The 21,275-nt window shown below is 37.2% G+C and overlaps 1 protein-coding gene and 1 non-coding gene across 2 annotated transcripts in view; both read left to right on the top strand.

Annotated features, from left to right (window-relative positions):
- LANCL2 (LanC like 2) overlaps positions 1-21,275 on the top strand; it is a 51,660-nt gene that overhangs the window by 9,521 nt on the left and 20,864 nt on the right. The gene's annotated exons all lie outside the window — the stretch shown is intronic.
- Positions 14,106-14,213, top strand: LOC122905749. Its single transcript, XR_006384434.1, has one exon. It is a non-coding gene; the product is annotated as a U6 spliceosomal RNA (small nuclear RNA).

The raw sequence follows: 21,275 nt of genomic DNA, 5'->3' as shown, positions 1-21,275 counted from the left end.
AAGCCTCCATCTCAGAATGATTACATAGTAGAGGAGTCCAAGAATCAGTATTTCTTGAAAATCCCCATTTGTTGTTATCTTTTGGAATCAATGTTAGAGCCATCATGGAGGTATTTGGTGTGAATGGTTAAAAGTAGTATTTAGGGCTTTGGGATTCGGGTAACACCATGAAAATCTACTTACACCCATACCTCCTCTCTCTTTTCTCCTAAAACTGTGCAATACAAGAAGAATGAATGAAGCACCCGCACCTTTTTTTTTTCTTTTTTCTTTCTTTATTTCTTTTTTTTTTTTTTTTTTTTTTTTAGCAAAGTTGTGAGATAGAGAATACACTGAATAATAATGTAGGAAAAACAAATAGAATCCAAAACAACTGAGAAAGCCTCAGTGGTGTCCACGGAAGGAAGCCAGATGACCCACAGATGGCAAAATGTATTCTGCAATTCCCCCTCTCCCAAATCAATAGTTATTCTCAGAAGGATGAGACACACCCTCGAGGGGAATTTTTGAGGTCATATCTGAACACAAAATGGGTGAGGAAGAGAGGCAGAGAAAAATGGTGTGGAGAGCATACAGGGAACAGAAGTTATAGAATTCTTTTAAATCACATTATTCTAAAAAAGGATTGTTGAGAATTATGTAAGATAAAATAAATAAAGGGGTTTGTTTTATGAGGCAGGAACTTCATCCCTGATGGCACTGGCTAATAGTGTAGTCAGAAAGGAAACGTCAGTGGAGGAACCCTTGTGCAACAAAGAAGGATATAAGAATCAAAGGAAATCCAGTTACCACAAGTCATCATATACAAATAACCTGTTTGTCACTTGGTAAGAAGAGGATGCCCTTGAGATTTAAAAAAAAAAAAAAAAAACTGGGAAAGCTGTCCTAACACTTTCCCTCTTTTAGAGGGTCTTGATTCAGAAAAATTCACCTAATTCAAACTTAAAAAAAAATTCAGTTGTGTACATAATATTAGGAAAAAAGGAATATAAAATTTTGTCAGTGGAAGAAGAAGAAACACCAGGAAAATGCCATTACAACGTGGAGAAGAATTGCCCCATTTTCAGCATGAATTTTGGAACTCAATTAAGCAAATGGATCGCAAAGCAGAAATAGAGGAACCCAGGGAAGAGATGGACAATAAGATGATGTGAAATAAGAATTGAAAGAACTAAGAAAAGAAATTGAAGGACAAGGGAAAGTCCCTTCAGAAACAAAGTCCAAATGACAAGGGGCTGAAGGAGGAACTGACGCTCCAGAAAGCACAGCGATACCATAAAAATGAAAAAACACAAAATGTGGCCTGGGATGTAATGAGTTTAGAAGTTGTCACTGCATCCTATCAAGTCAAAAGCTGAACAAACTGAGAGATTAACACTTCTTAGATCCGTTAGCAAAGTAAGGTCATAGGGCAAATGTCTACACCAAAAATGAGAGAGAGAGAGAGAGACACAGAAAATCACAATTTACTGGAGCAGAGATCCACAAGAAGGAACATCCATGGGAACCAGTGTGGGGATAATAACTTTAAACTTCATTTGATGAGAAGGAAATGCCTCTAGATGGACCCAGTTACAAGGACCCTTCTTCACTTGTTCAAGTTTAACTCCAGGAGTCCTCCCAGGTTCTCACCGTAGATACTAGAGAAAAATCCCTTTGTGCTTCTGGAAAGGGGAGGAAAGCGGAACCATTTTGAAATATGCCAGAGCATTCTGTTTTTCTTCACAAGACCCGCCCTCCAGAGAAACTATTTTACTAGTACCTAACCTACCAGAGTTTTACTGAAGCTAGACTTCCCTTAGAGAAGGGAAATCCCTAACTCTACCTTCTCTGTCTGGGCCTTTCACATGGGAGAAGGGAAGTACCCAGCTCCAGCCCCCTGTACCTATCCTGTCCAACCTACAGGAAAGAAACACTGAGAAGCACTAATAAAGGTCATAGTCCAAGGGCACAGCTTCACCAAAAGACCATTTCCTAATCATAGGACCATAGAATATTGCTACTCCCCTGTTCCTTACCACCACATTACTGAAGGACTGGTTACTGCAGTTTCTTTTACCCAATACATTAAGTCCACCTTGCAATAAAAATATACAAGGCATACTAAAAAGTAAAATAGAATTAAAACAGTTTGACTAAGTAGACGTCAGACCCAGAATCAGATACAGCAGTAATGTTGATATCAAACCAGGAGGTTTCAAATACTATGATTAATAATGCTAAGGATTTTAGTGAAAAGTAAATATGCAAGATGATCCAACATTTCCATACAACACGCAGTGCTCATCACAACCAATGCACCCCTTAATCCCCATCACCTATTTAACCAGCATCCCCCACTGACATCCCTACTGGTAATCATCACTTTGTTCTCTATAGTTAAAAGTCTGTTTCTTTGTTAGCTTTGCTCCTTTGTTTTTGCTAAATTGCACATATGAGTGGAATAACATGGTATTTGTCTTTCTCGGACTTGCTTTGCTTAGCGTAATACTCTTTAGCTCCATCCATGTCAATGCAAATGGTAAGATTTCATTCCTTTTTATGGCTGAGTAATATTCCACTGTATATATGTATACCACATCTTCTTTAGCTATTCCCAGTTGATGGACACTAGGGCTGTGTCCATATTTTGGCTATTATAGATAATACTTCTATAAACATTGGGGTGTGTGTATCCCTTCAAATTAGTATTTCTGTCTTTTAGGTAAATACCTAATAGAGCAATTGCTGGGTCATAGGGTAGCTCTATTTTTAAATTCTTGAGGAACCTACATATTGTTCTCCAGATTGGGTGTTCCCACCAACAGTGTAAGAAGTTTCCCCTTTCTCCACATCCTGACCAATATCTGTTCTCTTGTGTTGTTGATTTTATCCATTCTGACAAGTGTGAGGTGATAACTCATTTTAGTTTTGATTTGCATTTGCCTGATGATGAGTGATGTTGAACATCTTCTCATGTGTCCATTGGCTATCTGGATGTCTTCTTTGGAGAAATATCTGTCCATGTTTCTGCTGGATCTCTGCCCCCTCCCCCCCACTGTTATCAAAAATCTGCTCATATTTTGAGTGGATTGCTTGTATTTTTGGTGTTGAGTTTTATAAATTCTTTATATATTTTGGATAACTAGTCCTTTATCAGATATGTCATCTGGACCAGTTTAGTTTTGTTGATTGTTTCCTTTGCTATGCAGAAGCTTTTTATTTTGATGTAGTCCCAGTAGTTAATTTTTTGCTTTTGTCCTTGCTTCAGGAGACATAACTAGAAAGAAGTTGCTATGATTGATGTCACACAGCCTACTGAGTATGTTCTGTTATGGGATCCTTATGGTTTCAGCTCTCACATTTAGGTCTTTAATACATTTTTAATTTATTTTTGTGTATGGTATAACAAAATGGTCTGGATCCATTCTTTTGCATGTTGCTGTCCAGTTTTCCAACCACCTTTTTGTTGAAGTCTTTTTCCCATTGGATATTCTTCCCTGCTTTGTCAAGAATAAATGGACCATATAGCTGTGGGTTCATTTCTGGGTTTTCCATCCTGTTCCATTGATTTATATGTCTGTTTTCATGTCAGTATTCTGTTTTGGTTACTACAGCTTTGTAATATAAGTTGAAGTCCAGATTATAATTCTTCCAGTTTTGCTTTTCTTTCTTGAAGTTACTTGGGCTATTCAGGGTCTTTTGTGATTCCATACAAATTTTAGGATTGTTTGTTCTAGGTATGTGAAAAGTACTGTTGGTATTTTGATAGGGCTCACATTAAATGTGTAGATTTCTTCAGGTAGTATAGACATTTTAACACTATTTGTTCTTCCAATCTATGAACATGAAATGTCTTTCCATTTGTGTCGTATTCACTTTCTTTCATCAGTGTTTTATAGTTTTCAGAGTACAGGCCTTTAATCTCTTTGATTAGGTTATTACCTATGAATATAGGTATCTTATTATGTTTAGTGTAAACTGTAAATGGTATTTATTGCTTAATTTCTCTTTCTGCTGTGTCATTATTGGTGTGTAGAAATGGTACATATTTCTATACATTGATTACATATCCTGCAACTTTACTGAATTCATGTATCAGTTCGAGCCATTTTTTGGTGGACTCTTTGGGTTTTCTATGTGGAGTATCATGTCATCTGGAAATAGTGAAAGTTTGAAATCTTCCTTGTCATTTTGGGTTCCTTTTATTTCTTTGTGTTGTCCAATTGCTGTGGCTCAGACTTCCAATACTGTTAAATAACTAACAGTGGTGAAAGTGGACACCCTTGCCTTGTTCCTGATCGTTAGGGAAAAGCTCTCAGTTTTTCCCCATTGTGGATGGTAGAGGCCATAGATGGCTTTGATTATCATGAGGTATGTTGCCTCCAAAACTGTTTTTTTTTTCATCTTGATGAATCCCAATAATTCATTTTTGCTTGCCTCTGACAACATTTCTAATAAGCAGTTGCTATGGCTGAGTTCAAAGAGGTTTCTGCCTGTTTCGCTCTAGGATTTTGATGATTTTCTGTCTCACATTTAGGTCTTCCATCCATTTTGAATTTATTGTTGTGTATGGTGTAAGATAGTGGTCCAGTTTCATTCCTCTGACTGTGGCTGTCCAGTTTCCCAACACCATTTGTTGAAGACCCTTTTCCCCATTGGATCTTCTTTCCTGCTTTGGCAAAGATTAATTGACCATACAGCTGTGGGTTCATTTCTGGGCTCTCTATTCTGTCCCATTGATCTGTGTGTCCGATTTTGCTTCAGTACCATACTGTATTCATGATTGCAGCTTTGTAAAATAGCTTGAAATCTGGAATATGTGATACCTCCAGTTTTGTTTTTCTTTATCAGAATTGCTTTTGGCTATTTGGGGTCTTTTCTGGTTCCATACACATTTTAATTCTAGCTCCGTGAAAAATGCTGGTGGTATTTTGATAGGGATTGCATTTAATGTGAGATTGCTGTGGGTAACACAGACATTTTAAAAATGTTTGTTTTTCCACTCCACGAGCATGGAAATCTTTCCATTTCTTTGTAGCCTCTTCAATTTATTTCATAAGTGATCTATAGTTTTCAGAATACAAATCTTTTATCACTTTAGTTACCTATTCCTTGATATCTTATTTTGGGGGCACAATTACACAGGGACCAATTCCTTGATTTCTTTTCCTGATGCTTTGATATTGATGTATAGAAATGCTATAGATTTCTGCACATCGATTTTATATTCTGCAACATTGATGAATGCACATATTCTAGCAATTTTTTGGTGCAGTCTTTTGGATTTTCTACATAGAAGGTCATGTCATCTGCAAAGAGTGAAAGTTTGACTTCTTCCTTGCCAATTTGGATGCCTTTTATTTCTTTTTGCTGCCTGATTGCTGAGGCCAAGACTGCCAGTCCTATGTTAAATAGTAATGGGGACAGTGGAAATCCCTCTCTTGTTTGTGACTGTAGGAGAAAGGCTCTCAATTTTTCCCCATTGAGGATGGTATTAGCTCTAAGTCTTTCATATGTGACCTTTATGATGTTGAGGTCTGTTCCAGCTGTCTGTACTTTGTTGAGGGTCTTTATCCAGAAATGATGCTGTACTTTGTCAAAAGCTTCTTCTGCATCATCAACAGGATCATATGGTTCTCATCCTTTTATTGATATGGTATATCACATTGATAGATTTGAGAATATTGAACAACATCCGTAGCCCAGGCATAAATCCCACTTGATTGTAGTGAGTAATTCTTTTAATGTACTGTTGGACTTGATTTACTAATATCTTGTTGAAAATCTTCATATCCATATTCATCAGGAATATTGGTCTATAATTCTCCTTTTTAGTAGAGTCTGGTTTTGGAATCAAGGTCGTGCTGGCTTCATAGAATGAGTTTGGGACTTTTCCTTCCATTTCTGTTTTTTGGAACAGTTTAAGTATTAATTAGTGTTTAAATGTTTGGTAGAATTCCCCTGGAAATCCACCTGGCCCAAGACCTTTGTGTGCGGGGAAATATTTGATGAATGAATCAATTTCTTTGCTGTTTATTGGTCTGTTCAAATTTTCTATTTCTTCCTGTTTCAGATTTGGTAGTTTGTAGATTTCTAGGACTTTTTCCATTTCTTCCAGGTTGCCTAGTTTGTTGGGATATAATTTTTCATAGTATTCTCTTATAATTATTTGTGTTTCTTTGTTGGTTATGATCTCTCCTCTTTCATTCATGATTTTATGTATTTGGGCCCTTTCTCTTTCTGTTAAGTCTGGCTAGGGGTTTATCAATTTTATTAATTCTTTTGAAGAACCAGCTCTTAGTTTTGTTGAATTGTTCTATTGATTTTTTTTTGCTTTTATAACATTTATTTCTGCACTAATCTTTATTATTTCCCTCCTTCTGCTGGCGTTAGGCTTTATTTGTTATTCCTTTCCTAACTCCATTAAGTGTAAGGTTGGATTGCTCATTGAGACTTCTTGTTTTTTGGGGTATGACTGTATTGTAATATACTTCCCTCTTATGACTGTCTCTGCTGCATCCCAAAGGTCTTTGAATGTTATCTTTTCATATTCATTTGCTTCCATGTATTTTTTTTATTTCTTTAATATCTTAATTAAGCCATTCATTCCTTAACAAGATATTCTTTAACCTCCATGTATTTGTGGTCTTTCCAAATTTTTTCTTCGGTAACTTCCAGTTTCATAGCACTGTGGTCTGAAAATATGCATGATAAAATGATCTCATGGTTTTTTGTACTTGTTGAGGGTTGATTTGTGACCTAGTATGTGATCTATTCTGGAGAATGTTCCATGTACACTTGATAAGAATGTGTATCCTGCTGCTTTAGGATGAAATGTCTTGAATATAACTGTTAAGTTCATCTCATTCAGTATGTTATTCAAAGCCATTGTTTCCTTGTTGATTTTCTGCTTGGATGATCTCTTCATTGCTGTAAGTGGGGTGTTAAAGTCCCCTACTATTCTTGTATTACTATCAATGAGTTTCTTTATTATTAATTGTTATATATATTTGGGTATTCCAAGCTGGGAACATAAATATCGTTAGATATTCTTGATGGATATAGGTCTCTTCATTTATGATATAATGCCCTTCTTCATCTCTTGTTACAGTTTTTATTTTAAAGTCAGTTTTGTCTAATATAAATATGGCTACTCTCAGCTTTCTTTTGATGTCCATTAGTATGAGAGATCGTTCTCCATTTCTTTCTTACTTTCCATCTGCAGGTGTCTCTAGGTCTAAAATGAGTCTCTCGTAGGCAGCTTATAGATAGATATTGCTTTTTATCCATTCTCATACGCTTCTTCTTTTGACTTGAGCATTTCGTCCACTTACATTCAGAGTGATGATTGAAAGATGAATTTAGTGTGATATTTTTCTGGTGGTGTTCTGTGCTCCTTTCTAGTCTTTGTTGCTTTTGATCTCCCCCTTCCCCCCCACTCAAAGATTCCCATGTAATATTTCTTGCAGGGCTGGTTTGGTGAGCATGAATTCCTTTAGTTTACCTAGGAAAGTGTTTATCTCTCCTATTCAGTATGACAGTCTTGCTAGATAAAGAATTCTTGACTCCATATTTTTCCCATTCAGCACATTGTATATTTTCTTCTACTCCTTTCTGGCCTGCCAGGTTTTAGTGGACAGATCTGCTGTGAACTTGATGTGTCTTCCCTTTTAGGTTAAGGACTTTTTTTTTTTACTCTTGCTGCTTTCTAGATTCTTTCCTTGTGTATTTTGTGCATTTGACTATGATGCACATTGGTGATTGTGAACTTCTTTTGAATTTCTTGAGTGTTTTCTGTGCTTCTTGGATTTTGATGTCTATGTCCTTCCCCATATTAGGGAAGTTTTCAGCTGTCATTTGTTCAAATAAACCTGCCCCTTTTCCTCTCTTCATTTTCTGGGACTCCTAAGATATGAATATTATTACATTTTTGTAGGTTGCTGAGTTCCATAGTCTGCCTTCATTGTCCATTACCTACCTTTCCTTCTTTTTTTTCAGGCTCATTGTTTTTCATAATTTTATTTTCTGTATAATTTGCTTTTCTACTTCATCCATCCTTGTTCTTATGACCTCCATTTGGGATTGTATCTTGGTTATAGCATTTTTAATTTTGGCCTGATTAGATTTTAGTTTTTTTTTTAAATCTATGAAATAAGTGATTGTCTACTGTCTTCTATGCTTTTTTTTAAAGCCCAGCTAGTATTCTAATAATTGTTGTTTTTTTTTTAAGATTTTATTTATTTATCAGAGAGAGAGAGGGACAGCGAGCGAGCACAGGCAGACAGAATGGTAGGCAGAGGCAGAGGGAGAAGCAGGCCCCCTGCTGAGCAAGGAGCCCGATGTGGGACTCTATCCCAGGACGCTGGGATCATGACCTGAGCCAAAGGCAGCTGCTTAACCAACTGAGCCACCCAGGCGTCCCACTAATAATTGTTGTTTTAAATTCTAGTTCAGACATCTTATATCTGTATTGATTAAATCTCTGGCCGCGAGTTGAACTTCCTTTTTCAGGGGGAGACTTTCTCCATCCTGTCATTTTGGTCCAGAAAAGAAGAAAAAAGAGGGAAAAAACTATAAAGGATAAAGATTAAATATAGAAAACAAAACAGAAACAAAAAAACTAGATCCTGGGTGTGTTTTGGTCTGCTTGTTAGAAGGATTTAGAGACCACCATAAAATAGATAAAATAAAACAATGTAAAAGTAAACAAAAAATAAAAAACATATAAAGTATACACATATAAATAAATTTAAAGTTAATATTAAAAAAGAGAAAGAAGGAATTGAAAAAATAATTACCAAATAATAAAATGAATAAAGAATGAAAGTAAAAAGATCATTATATCCTCCTTACCCCTGGAGCTCAAGCTTTGCAGCCCTCTGTGATGAGGAAATTTAGTGTAAGTAAGTTGTTCATGCTGGTCTGAAGGAGAGGTCTGCTGTGCTGATTCTTAGGCTGACTTGTTTCAGTGGGAAGTGCACCCCTCCAGGGCGCAGAGTTGCAGGCTGGCTGTAAGCTACTCTGGCCTCCACAAGGTGGTGCTGTTTTCCTCCCTGGAGGCTGCAGCATTGATGAATATGGGAGTGTCCTACTTTCTAGCACTGGAGGTGAAAGTTCACCTCCACACTCTCCAGTGAGCCCTCACAGAAGAACAGTCAGCCAGTCCTGTGTCCTCTGTTTTGATCAGAATTCTGCATTCACCTTGGCTGTGTCTGAGGTTTTTTATCTCAGGTGCAGGACCAAGTTTCAAAACTCCGAATTGTATGGGCTTCTCCAGAGCCAACCCGCACTGTTCCTCCAGGAGAGCGTATCACCATGCTTTCACCATTTGCTGGACCGTCCTGGGAGAGTGACCATACAGCCACCCAGCGTTTCTCAGTTTATGTCCAAACAGAGCAGAAAGCCAGCACCAATACTCGATGCTCTCAGCCAGCTGCTGTGCTCCAGTGCCTGGGCACAGGACGGCACTCAGGTGCCACCCGTTCTTGCAACCCAGGAGCTTCTCAGACCACAGGGTCACACCTGGGACTCTGCCCTACTTCACCACCCGAGCACCTTTAAGCCTGGCACGTTCCCCACTAAAGCAGACTTCTAAAAGGTCAGATTTTGCTTAAAATACATTGCAGTGGCTTCTGTAAGTAGGCTTTATCCCTGCCACGGTATCCATAGCTCTATCTCTCCCAACTCAACCCACAGCCCCTCCTAACTTCCAAAAAATGGTTGCTTTTCTACTTATAGACTTGCAGTTTTTGTTCTCTCAGACTTCTGACTGATTTCTTGGGTGTTCAGAATAATTTGCTATATAACACTGTGTTCGAGGGACAACACAGCTTAGGGATCCCCTAATCCTCTGCTACCCTAACTCCTCCCCCATAGTGTCCTTCTTTGTCTTGTTACAGTCTTTGGTTAAAATCTAGTTTGTCTGATAGAAGTATTACAAACTCTGGCTTTCTTTTGTCATCTGTTCGCATGATAAATATTTCTCCATCCTTTCACTTTCAATGTGATTTTAGGTATAAAGTGAGTCTTTTCAATTATCATATGGTTTCACTCCTATGTGTAATATAAGGAACAGCACAGAGGATCATAGGGGAAGGGAGGGAAAACTGAATGGGAAGAAATCAGAGAGGGAGACAAGCCATGAGAGACTCTTAGCTATGGGAAACAAATTGAGGGTTGTAGAAAGGGAGGTGGATGGGGGATGGTGTGACTCGGTGATGGGCATTAAGAAGCGCATGTGATACAATGAGCATTGGGTATTATATGCAACTAATGAATCATTGAACACTACATCAAAAACTAATGGTGTACTGTATGTACTGGTTGAATTTAAAATACAGTGAGTTTTGTAGGCAACATATGATGAGTCTTGTTTTTTTAATGAATTCTGTTATTCTGTGTGGGTTGGAGCATTTATCCATTTAGAGTAATTATTGATAGATACGTATTAAGTGCAATTTTATTACTTGTGTTGTCATTCTTTCTAGAGATTTTTTTTCTGATCTTTTCTTGTCTTTGTCAATTTTGATCTCTCCTTTCCACTCAAAGAGTCCCCTCTAATGTTTCTTGCAGGGCTGATTTAGTGGTCATGAACTCCTTTAGTTTTTGTTTGTCTGGAAAACTCTCTCCTTCTAGTCTGAATTATAGCCTTGCTTGGTAAAGTATTCCTGGCTACATACTTTTCCCATTCAGCATGTTGAATATATCATTCCACTCCCATCTGGCTTGCCATGTTTCTGTTGAAAAAAATCTCATGCTAGCCTTATGGGTTTTCCCTTGTAAGTTAAAGACTGTTTTTTTTTTTTTTTGTCTTGCTGCTTTTAAGATTTTTTTTATCACTATATTTTGCAAATTTAATTGTAGTATGTCTTGGTATTAGCCTTCTTTTATTGATTTTGTTGAGAGTTCTCTGCATCCTGTATCTGGCTTTCTGTTTTCTATCCCAACTTAGGGATATTTTCAGCTATTATTTCTCCAGATAAATTTTCTTTCCCCTTTTCTCTCTCTTATTCCTTTGGGACTCCTATAAGAAAGATATTTCTACATTTGATGGAGTTCCCTAAATCTATTCTCATGATGCATAGTTCTCTTTTTCTCTTTCATTCTACCTCATTTCTTTCCATTACTTTGTCTTCCAGGTCATTAGTTTGTTCCTCTACTTCTTCCAGCCTGCTCTTTATTTCATTAGTTGTGTTTCTAATCTCTTTTTATTGAACTCTTCATCTCTGATTGATTCTTTTTTTAACTTTTATCTCTATGGTAAGGATCTCACAGATGTCTTCTGTGCTTTGCCCCAAGCCCAGTGAGTATCCTTATGACCATTGCTTTAAATGTTCCATCAGGCATGTTACTTACATCTGTTTCACTTAGACTTCTTGCTGTGGCCTTATCTTATTCATTTGTGACAAATTCTTCTGTTTTCACATTTTTCTAAATTTCTGCCTTCTTCTCTGTGTTAGAAAAACCAGTTATGTCTCATGCTTCTGAATGTAATGGCTTTATGAAATGTGTTCGTATAGTGCCCAAGACCTGGCACTTCAGGGAGTGTCTCTGGTGTGTGCTGAATGGACTTTACTGCTCTTTGTGGCTTCTCCATCCTTCAAACCAGTCGTTTGCTGTGGGCATGTTTGTTGCCTGGCCTGAATGTGGCAAGTTTTAACTAGGTGTGCTCTTCTGCTTTTGAAATGAGACCTGTCACCACCTCCATTGGAACTGAGGCCCTGCAGAACTCATTGTTTCGGAGATGTGTGGGCATGAGTTTGTGCTGGTCTTTGGAGTGAGGGCCCCTCTACACTGGGACTGAAGGAAGTGTGACTGGAAGGGCAGTCTCCCCAGAGCACAGGGTTGTGGGGCTTCTTGGTGCAAAAAGTTAGGTAGACAGTATTTACACCTCACTGCTTCCTGCAAGTGACTCTCTTTATGCTTCGTGTCAGGAGAGGGAAATGGTGCCAGCTAGCTCCTTTGAGAGGCATTTCCCTGAATACAGCTTTTCAGGGACATGTTCCAAGAAGAGCAAATAATCTCTACTGTGTGCCTCAGACATTCTTCTGATCGCTGTTTCTACACTATCTGCCCCTCAGGTTGTTTGCTTGCCTTCCTTCCATGATTTGCACAGTGCCCTCTAGGCTCTATCGCATCTGTGTCAGCTGACCTTTAAAACAACAAGTTTTAAGCCCCTCTGGCTGCAAGAACTCACGAAATTAAGCCCCTCTTATTTTCCAAGTCAGCGGCTTTGGAGAAAGGTTCTTGTGCATCCCCCTGTGTGCTTCTCTCTCTTGCCCTTCTCCACCACCTGTGCTCCCTCCTTCCCACAGCACTCGTGATCCGTTTCTCTCATGGTTCAGAAACCATGTCTCTGCACTTCCTACCTCTTTCCTTCCTTTAGTTTTGGAGTTTGTTCTTTCAGTATTCGGGTTGATTTCTGAGGTATTTAGGATGATTCAATAGTTACCTAGTTTTATTTTTCAGATGAGGAAAGTCTAGGGTCTTCCTACTCCACCGCCATCTTTGAAACCCTAGGAGAGATGGAAATTCTAAGAAAAAATGAAACAGATATGCTTAGAAATCATATGTACTATAAGAGAAATGAAGAATTCCTTTGATACGTTTATTATTAGATGAGGTATAGTTAAGGAAAGAAATAGTGACCTTGAAAATGACATAGAAACTTAGAAAACTGAAAAGGAAATTGAAAACAAAAGTATAAAAAAAAGACCCAGTAGAGAATATTCAAGTACAGTGGGACAATGACAAAAAGCACAACATATATGAAATGGGAATATCAGGAGAAGGAACAGAAAGAAAAACAGAGGCAATATTTAAAGCAATAGTAACTGAGAATTTCTACAGATTAACATCATACACAAAACCATAAATCCAGGAAGCTCAGAGAACACCAAATAGCAAAGATGCCTTCCACCAAAAAAAAAAAATCCTCCACAGATAGACCAAAACCAAAAACTTCACATAGGCATATTATATTCAAACTTCATAAAACCATAAAAAAATAATCTTGAAAGACAGAAGGGGGAAAAAATCCTACTTATAGCAGAGCAAAAAAAGAATTATACCAGACTTCTTTTCATCAACCATATGAGCAAGATGAGGTTGGAGTGAAGTATTTAAAGTACTGAGAGGAAAGAATCAAGGTCCTGGTAATCTGTAACCTGCTCAATTAGCCTTGAAAAGGTAGTGAGAAATAAAAACCTCAAATAAAAATTAAGGGAATTTGTTGCCAGAAGACCTACCAGCAAGAAATGTTGAAACAAGTTATTCTGAGAAGGAAAATGATGTAAGTTAGAATCTTGTATCTACATAAAGAAAAGAACATCAGAGAATGAATAAGTAAAAGTGAAATAATTATTATTTTTTTCTTAATTGCTCTAACAAGTCAAAATATACAAAATAACATTTGTGTAAAATATTTGTTCAAAACAATAACACTGTTCAGTCATGTATATTTACATGTATATATTTATATTGATACTTCTAAATGCTTAAATGCATGTAATGTATATAAGTAAATTGAATGACCTCAAGATATGAGGGATGAGAGGGAAGAATTAGGAATATTTTGTTATTATGAAGTGCTGGCTCTATCCTTGAAATGATACAGTGTGATTTGAAAGGAGAGTAGGATTAAATAAGAAGAACCACATCATCATATCAATAAATGCAGAGAAACATTTGACAAAATCTAGTACCTATTCTTGATAGACTATCTCTGGAAACTTAGGAAGAGTTCTTCTATTTAGTGAAGAACATCTACACAGAGCCTAAAACTAACATCATATTTAATGATAAGACACTTGAAACTTTGCTGCTGAGGTCAGCAACTAGGCGAGAATGTTCTCTCAAGCAATAGCTTTCAACATTATACCAGAAGTCCTAACTAATGCAATAAGATTATAAAAGGAAATAAAAAGGTATACAAATTGGGAAGGAAGAAATAAAACTTTCTTTGTAGATGACATGATAATTCTATGTAGAAAATCAGAAATAATGAAAAAATCCATGAGTAGTTATTGCACAATTACAGGTTATAAGGTTAATATACAAAAGTGAATCACTTTCCTATGTAACAATGAATAAGTGGAACTTGAAATGAAAAAACAATACCATATGTGCCCATTTTGACACCACATAGTCTGAAGTTGGAAGGATACAGAGAAGGTTAACATGACCCCTGGGCAAGGATGACACAAACTCATGAAGAAGTTCATTAAAAAAATAATAATAATACCATTCATCTTAGTACTCCCCCAAATGAAACAGGTGTAAATTACAAAAAGTCTACAAAGTCTGGGTGAGGTAAACTACAAAAGTCTTCTGAAAGATGTCAAAGGAGAGCTAAATAGATATTCCATGTGCAGGGATGAGAAGACTTGCATCTTGCCAGTTCTTTCCATCTTGATCTATAGATTCAGTGCAATGCTGACTAAAATTGCAGCAAGTTATTTTGTAGATATTGACAAACTGATTCTAAAGTTTATATGGAAAAGGAAAAAATCCAGAATAGCCAACTCAGTATTGAAGGAAAAGAACAAAGTTAGAGGACTGATTTTACCCAACTTCCAAGATTTATTATAAAGCTATGACAATCAAAGAAGTATGAGTGAGATGCAAGAAGTGACAAAAAATGGATGGCTAGACTAGAATAGAGAGCTCAGAAGTAGACTCACTTAAATGCAGTCTACTATATACAGTTCACTGGTCTTTGACAATGGAGCAAAAGCAAAATGGGGGAAGACAGTCATTTTAACAAATGACGCTGGAGCAACTGGGCATATATGTGCAACAAAGTTAATTTAGACATCTTTCAAAAGGATTAGCTCAAAGTAGATCATAGGCCTAGATGTAAGATAGAAAACTAGAAAATAACATAAAAGAAAACCTAGATGACCTTGGGTATGGCAATGACTTTCTGAATATGACACCAAAGACATTATTAGTTAAATAAATGAGAATCTGGTCTTTGCTAAAATTAAACACTGCTCTGTGAAAGATAATGTCAAGAAAATGGGAAGACAATTTACAGACTAGATGAAAATTTTTGTGGGGCACCTTGGTGCCTCAGTCAGTTTAAGCATCTGCCTTTGCCCCTGGTCATGATCCCGGGGTCCTGGGATTGAGTCCCAAGTTGGGCTTCCTGCGCAGTGGGGAGTCTGCTTCTCTCTCTCTTTCTGCCCCTCCCCCTGCTCATGCTCTCTCTCTCTCTCTCACTCTCTCACTCTGTCTCTCTCAAATAAACACAATCTTTAAAAAAAGAGAGAAAATATTTGCAGAAGACATATCTGATAAAGGGGATTTTTTGGAATATATACAAAGGACTCTTAAAACTCAATAAGAGGGGAGCCTGGGTGACTCAGTTGGTTAAGTATCTGCCTTAGGCTCAGCTCATGATCCCAGTGCCCTGGGATTGAGTCCCGCATCAGGCTCCCTGCTCAGTGGAGAGCATGTTTCTTCCTCTCCAGCTCCCCCTGCTTGTGCGTGCTCTCTGTCAAATTTTAAAATCTTTAAAAAAAACTCAGGGGAAAAAAAAGACTCTTTTTATAAATGTACAACATAACTAAAAGGCCCTCACCAAAAAAGATAATACACATGTGAAGTAAGTATATGAAAAGATGTTCAACATTGTATGTTATTAGGGAAATGACAAAATCCAATCCATTGACAATACCAATTCCTGATGAATGTGGAACAACCAGAGCTTTCACCTATTGCTAATATATATTTGTATTTTTTTTTCTTTTTAATTCTTAAGAATTTTGAAATAGAAGAGTATGCAATGAGACTGAATGGGGACTTTAAAGGGTAACATAAAAGTTGCTGTCTGGCCCTTTACAAAAAAGGAGGAGGGGCGGGAGAAAGTAGCCATCCTATAGTAGAGAACCATAACGAAGATATGATTAAGGGAACACAGGCATGAGCTTATAGTGACATTCATTACTTTTAATTATATAATTAAGATCCAAACAGAAGCTTGCAGATAGGGGAAGAAGGCACAGAAACATTATAAATAAGGTGGAGAAACCACTGTAACAGGAAATTTTAGAAGCCACACTCCTTTTCACTGTGTATAAATTTATTTCACAATGTAAATGAAATGGAAATTCTGACTACATAGTCTACCAAACCTCTCCCCAGAAGAGATGTAACATCTAAGTAGACAAACTTCCAAATAAAAATTTGAAAATGGTGTTCAAGATCTACCCTAAAATTTCACTGGGAAATTTTACCAAACCTTGAAAGAACAGGAAATCCCAAGGAAAATGGCATCAGCAAGATGGTGGAACAGGAGTTTTCTACCAACTTTCTCCCAAAGAACACTGCTTTCGGCAATCACACACAGATGAGCGAACCTTTATGGGACCTAGGAGTCCAGTAGACAAGTTGGGCACACTCATTGGGAGAAGAAAAAAATCTGAGACTGGGAACACTGAAGAGAATAAGCAGAACAGTTTCCCATTTCCTTGTCACCCATCTCCAAGGTGGCACAGCTCAGTGCTAAAAGATGAACTCGGTCTGCACTTTCCCCCACAGGGGAAAGTGAGAACATGTGAGTGAGTTTGCAGCTTCCCCAGCTATCAAAGACATCTTCTTTCTCACTCTTTCAGAACACAGGGGTGATCTACATGACTGAGTGGCAGGGAGACACTGGGAGCATAGCAACCAGTGTTCAGAACTCAACAAGGAACATAGGTCTTACTAACCACACACTCCAGTAGGAAGCCTGGCCAGCTACTGGGGACAGTTGGTCTGTGAAACCTCCCATCTGACCCACAGGCATCTCTGACATTTCATTCTCCTTACCCACGTGGTGCTCCACCCTGTAACTGAGTGTGCCTCTGAAGGCAGTGAGTACAAGTCTTTGTGGTCAGTTAGAATAAATAGAAAGCCAGCTCAACCCTGTAGAAGTGAAAGAGAGCTTACAAACTTGAGCATTTAACACTACTGTAGGGAAAGCAAACAGGAGAGTCCTAGCATGTATCCTGACTTTGTAGAATTAGGAGCAGTCATACAATCATTAGAATTCACTCCTAAGACGGAACAAGAAGTTTGGAGTAGGCATATATGTAGAGAAGGTATGATAAAGCCTTAGAATCCCTAGCAGGACTGACAGAGGCATCCCACCCCCACCTCCAGAGACAGTTAGGAAAGACTGGAAGAGGTGGTTAGTTCTTCAAATGTTAATACAACAACATAAGACCTAAAGGAACATGAAAAATCAATACCAGCACAAGGACAAAATAATTTTCAAGTACCTACAAAAGAAATGGAGAGCTACAATTTGCTTGAGAAAAAACTTAAATTAATGGTTTTGAAGAAGTTCATTGAGCTTCCAGAAAACACAGGAAGACATCTCAACAAAATCAGGAAAACTATATATAAAAGAAGAAGTTTAACAAGAGATAGAAATCATAAAAACAAAAAAAGAACTGAAGAGGAATTGGAGAGCCGAAGAATACAGTGAATGAAATGAAAAAAATGCAATAGAAAGCATCACCAGGAGACTGAAACAGAACAAAAGACTCTGAATTTGAAGACATGTAATTAATAATTGTAAAGTCAGAGGAGAAAAAAGTTACGAAGAATAACTTCGTAAGTGAAGTGAAGAAAGCCTATGTGAATTATGGGATATCAACAAGTGAAACAATGCATGTGCATTAGAGGAATCACAGAAGGACAAAGAGGGAGAAAAGGACAGAAAGCTTATTTAAAGAAATAATGGCTGGCAGTTTTCCAAATCTCAAGAGAGAAATGAACATCAAAGTTCATGAAGCCTGTAATTCCCAGTATATATTCAACCCAAAGAGTCCTTCAGTGAGACACGTAATAAAATGTCTAAAACCGAAGACACAGATAATTTTATAATTTTGAAAGCAGTAAGAGACAAAAAAAAACTCCTTATGTCACAGGAGCACCCATCAACCTATCAGTGGATTTCTCAGCAAAAACCTCATAGGCTGGGAGGAGAGTCCTTAAAGGAGAAAAAAGCACCAAGCAAAAATACTATACACAGCAAAGCCATCCTTTCAAAATGAAGGAGAGACAAAGACTTTCACAGACAAAAGCTGAGGGAGTCCATTACCATAAGACCTGCCTTACAGGACATGCTGAAATAGTTCTTTTTTTTTTTTTTAAGATTTTATTTATTTATTTGACAGAGAGATCACAAGTAGGCAGAGGCAGGTGGGGGCAGTGGGGGGGGGAGCAGCCTCCCTGCTAAGCAGAGAGCCAGATGTGGGGCTCGATCCCAAGACCCTGAGATCATGACCTGAGCTAAAGGCAGAGGCTTAACCCACTGAGCCACCCAGGTTCCCCCTGAAATAGTTCTTTATGCTGCAATGAAAGGATGCAAATATGAACAAATAAACACTGATAAAGGGAAGTGTATAGTCAAATTCAGACCCTGTAGTGTAGATCACTTTACCACAAAAGTCGAAGGACAAAATATTAAAAAGAGCTATAGCTATGACATTTTTAAATGGATATATGATATAGAATATGTAAATGTGACATTAGAAACAAAATGTTGGAGGGAGTAGAGTTTTTGTCAGAGTTAACTTATCAGCTTAAAATAGAATGTTATATGTTATATAAACCACAAAGGAAAAATGTATAGTATTAGTCAAGCAATTTTTAAAAAGGAACCAAAGTGTACCAATGCAGAAAATCATCAGACTAGAAGAAAGAAAGAGGAAGAAAGAAAATATAAAACAGCCAGAGTATGAATAATAATATGAATAAGATGGCATATGTAAGTCCTTACATATCATAAGTACCTTAAATTCAAATGGATTATCAAACCAAAAGAAACAGAGTGATTGAATGGATAAAAAACAAGAGGTAACAATATGTTGCTTACAAGAGACTCATGTCAGCTCTAGTGGACTGCAGAAAGTGGAAGAGCTGGAATTGAAGAGACGGAAAAAATAACATTTGATGCAAATGAAAACCAAAATAGAGCTGGGTTGGATATACTTATGACAGAGAAAATATACTTCAACTTCAAAAACTTCTAACAAGAGACAAAGACAGTTGCTATGTAATGATAAAGGAGTTAGTTCATCAAGAGGAAATGAATATATACATGTACCCAGAGCATTTAGGCAAGAAAAAGGAATAAAAGCTGTCCAAGTCAGAGAGAAAAAGTGAAATTGTTTCTGTTTGCAGGTAGCATGATCTTGGAGGGAGAAAACCCTAAGGGTCCTGCCAAAAATTGTTAAAACTGATGAACAAATTCAGTACAAAATTAATATACAAAAATTAGTTGTGTTTCTATAGACTAGCAGGAAACTTGGAGAATGAAACTAAGAAAACAATTCCATTTATCATAGCATCAAAGAAAAATCCTTAGGAATAAATTTAATCAAGGAGGTGAAAGACCTCTGTGCTGTAAATTGTAAGACATTGATAAAAGAATGAAGATGTAGATAAAATATCCCATTGTCATGGATCAGAAGTATTAATATTGTTAAAATATTCATATCACCCAAAGAAATCTATAGATAATATAATTTCTATTAAGTTTTATGGTATTTTTCACAGAAATCGGAAAACAAAAATCCTAAAATTTGCATGGAACTACAAAACAACCAAAATAGCAGTAACAGTCTTGAGAAAGAACAGAACTGGAGGCATCACACTTCTGAAATTGGAATATATTGCAGAGGTATAGTAATCAGAACAATATGGTACTGGCATGAAAACAGACACATAGCTGATGGGACAGAATAGAGAGCCCAGAAATAAACCCAGAATAAATGGTTAATATCCTTGACAAGGGCAACAAGGGGACACACAGTGGAGAAAAAAAAAATCATCTCTTCAATAAATCATATTGGGGAAACTGGAGAGTCATGTGCAAAACAGTGAACTTGGACTACTATCTCATACCACTCTCAATTAACTCAGAATGGATTAGGGACTTTAAATGTAATGCCTGAAACCATGAAACTCTTAGGAGAATTCATAGGGGCTCCTTGACTCAAATCTTGGCAATGATTATTTTTATATGATATCCAAAGCTTAGGCAACAAAAGAAAAAATAAACAAGAGGAACCATGTCAAACTAAAAAGTTCTGCACAGCAAGGGAAGCAATTAACAGAAAAGGTAATTTTCTTTTGGGAGAATGGGAGAAAATATTTGCAAACCATATTTATGCTAAAGGGTCAGTATCCAAAATGTATAAGAAACTTACACAGCTCAATAGTAAAAATGATAATAATAATAACAAAAATCCAGTTTAAAAAATGGGCCAAGGACCTAAGTGGATATTTTCCAAAGAACACATGCAAATGGCTGACACATTCCTGAAAAAGTGTTCACTAATTATCAAGAAATGCAAATCAAGACCATAATGAGATATCACCTCATACCTGTTAAGATGGCTTTTGTTAAAAATAGAGGAGATGAAAAATGATGACAGGGATGTGGAAAAAGGGGAGCCATTGTATACTTTTGGTGGGAAAGTAAATGTAAAGAATTAAAAATAGTACTACCAGGGACGCCTGGGTGGCTCAGCGGGTTAAAGCCTCTGCCTTTGGCCCAGGTCATGATCCCAGGACCCTGGGATCGAGCCCCGCATCGGGCTCTCTGCTCAGTGCAGAGCCTGCTTCTCTCTCTCTCTCTCTCTGCCTGCCTCTCTGCTACTTGTGTTCTCTGTCAAATAAATAAATAAAATCTAAAAAAAAAATAAAAATAAAATAAAAAATAAAAATAAAAATAGTAGATCCAAGCAATTCTACTTCTGGGTATTTTTCCAAAGGGATAAAACTTAATTTGAAAAGATACATGCACCCCTATGTTTATTGCACATTGGACCCTGTGCTGGATGTGGAGCCTGCTTAAGATTCTCTCTCTCCCTCGGCCCCTCCCCCTCTCTAAAATTAATTATTTAATTAATTACAATATTTAAGTGTTGAATACATCTATAACTGTAGGTTTTAATGTTCACAGGCTGACCACATTATCATTCTCTTTTTAAAGGATTTCTGAGTCAATCGTGAAGTACTTATTTGTAAACCTTTTATAATAAATATGTTTGAAATTTGTAGGTACTTCACTTTCAGCTTGATTTCTATATGTTTATAATTTCAATTTCTTGAATACAGAAACAGCTTAAATACAGGACACTTTTTTTTAAAAGATTTTATTTATTTATTTGACAGACAGAGATCACAAGTAGGCAGAGGTAGGCAGAGAGAGGGGGAAGCAGATTCCCTGCTGAGCAGAGAGCCCAATGTGGGGCTCGATCCCAGGACCCCGGGACCATGACCCAAGCAGAAGG

Source organism: Neovison vison, chromosome 4 (genome assembly GCF_020171115.1).
Source record: "Neovison vison isolate M4711 chromosome 4, ASM_NN_V1, whole genome shotgun sequence".
NCBI lineage: Eukaryota > Metazoa > Chordata > Mammalia > Carnivora > Mustelidae > Neogale > Neogale vison.
This window is presented reverse-complemented; position numbering and strand designations above follow the sequence as displayed.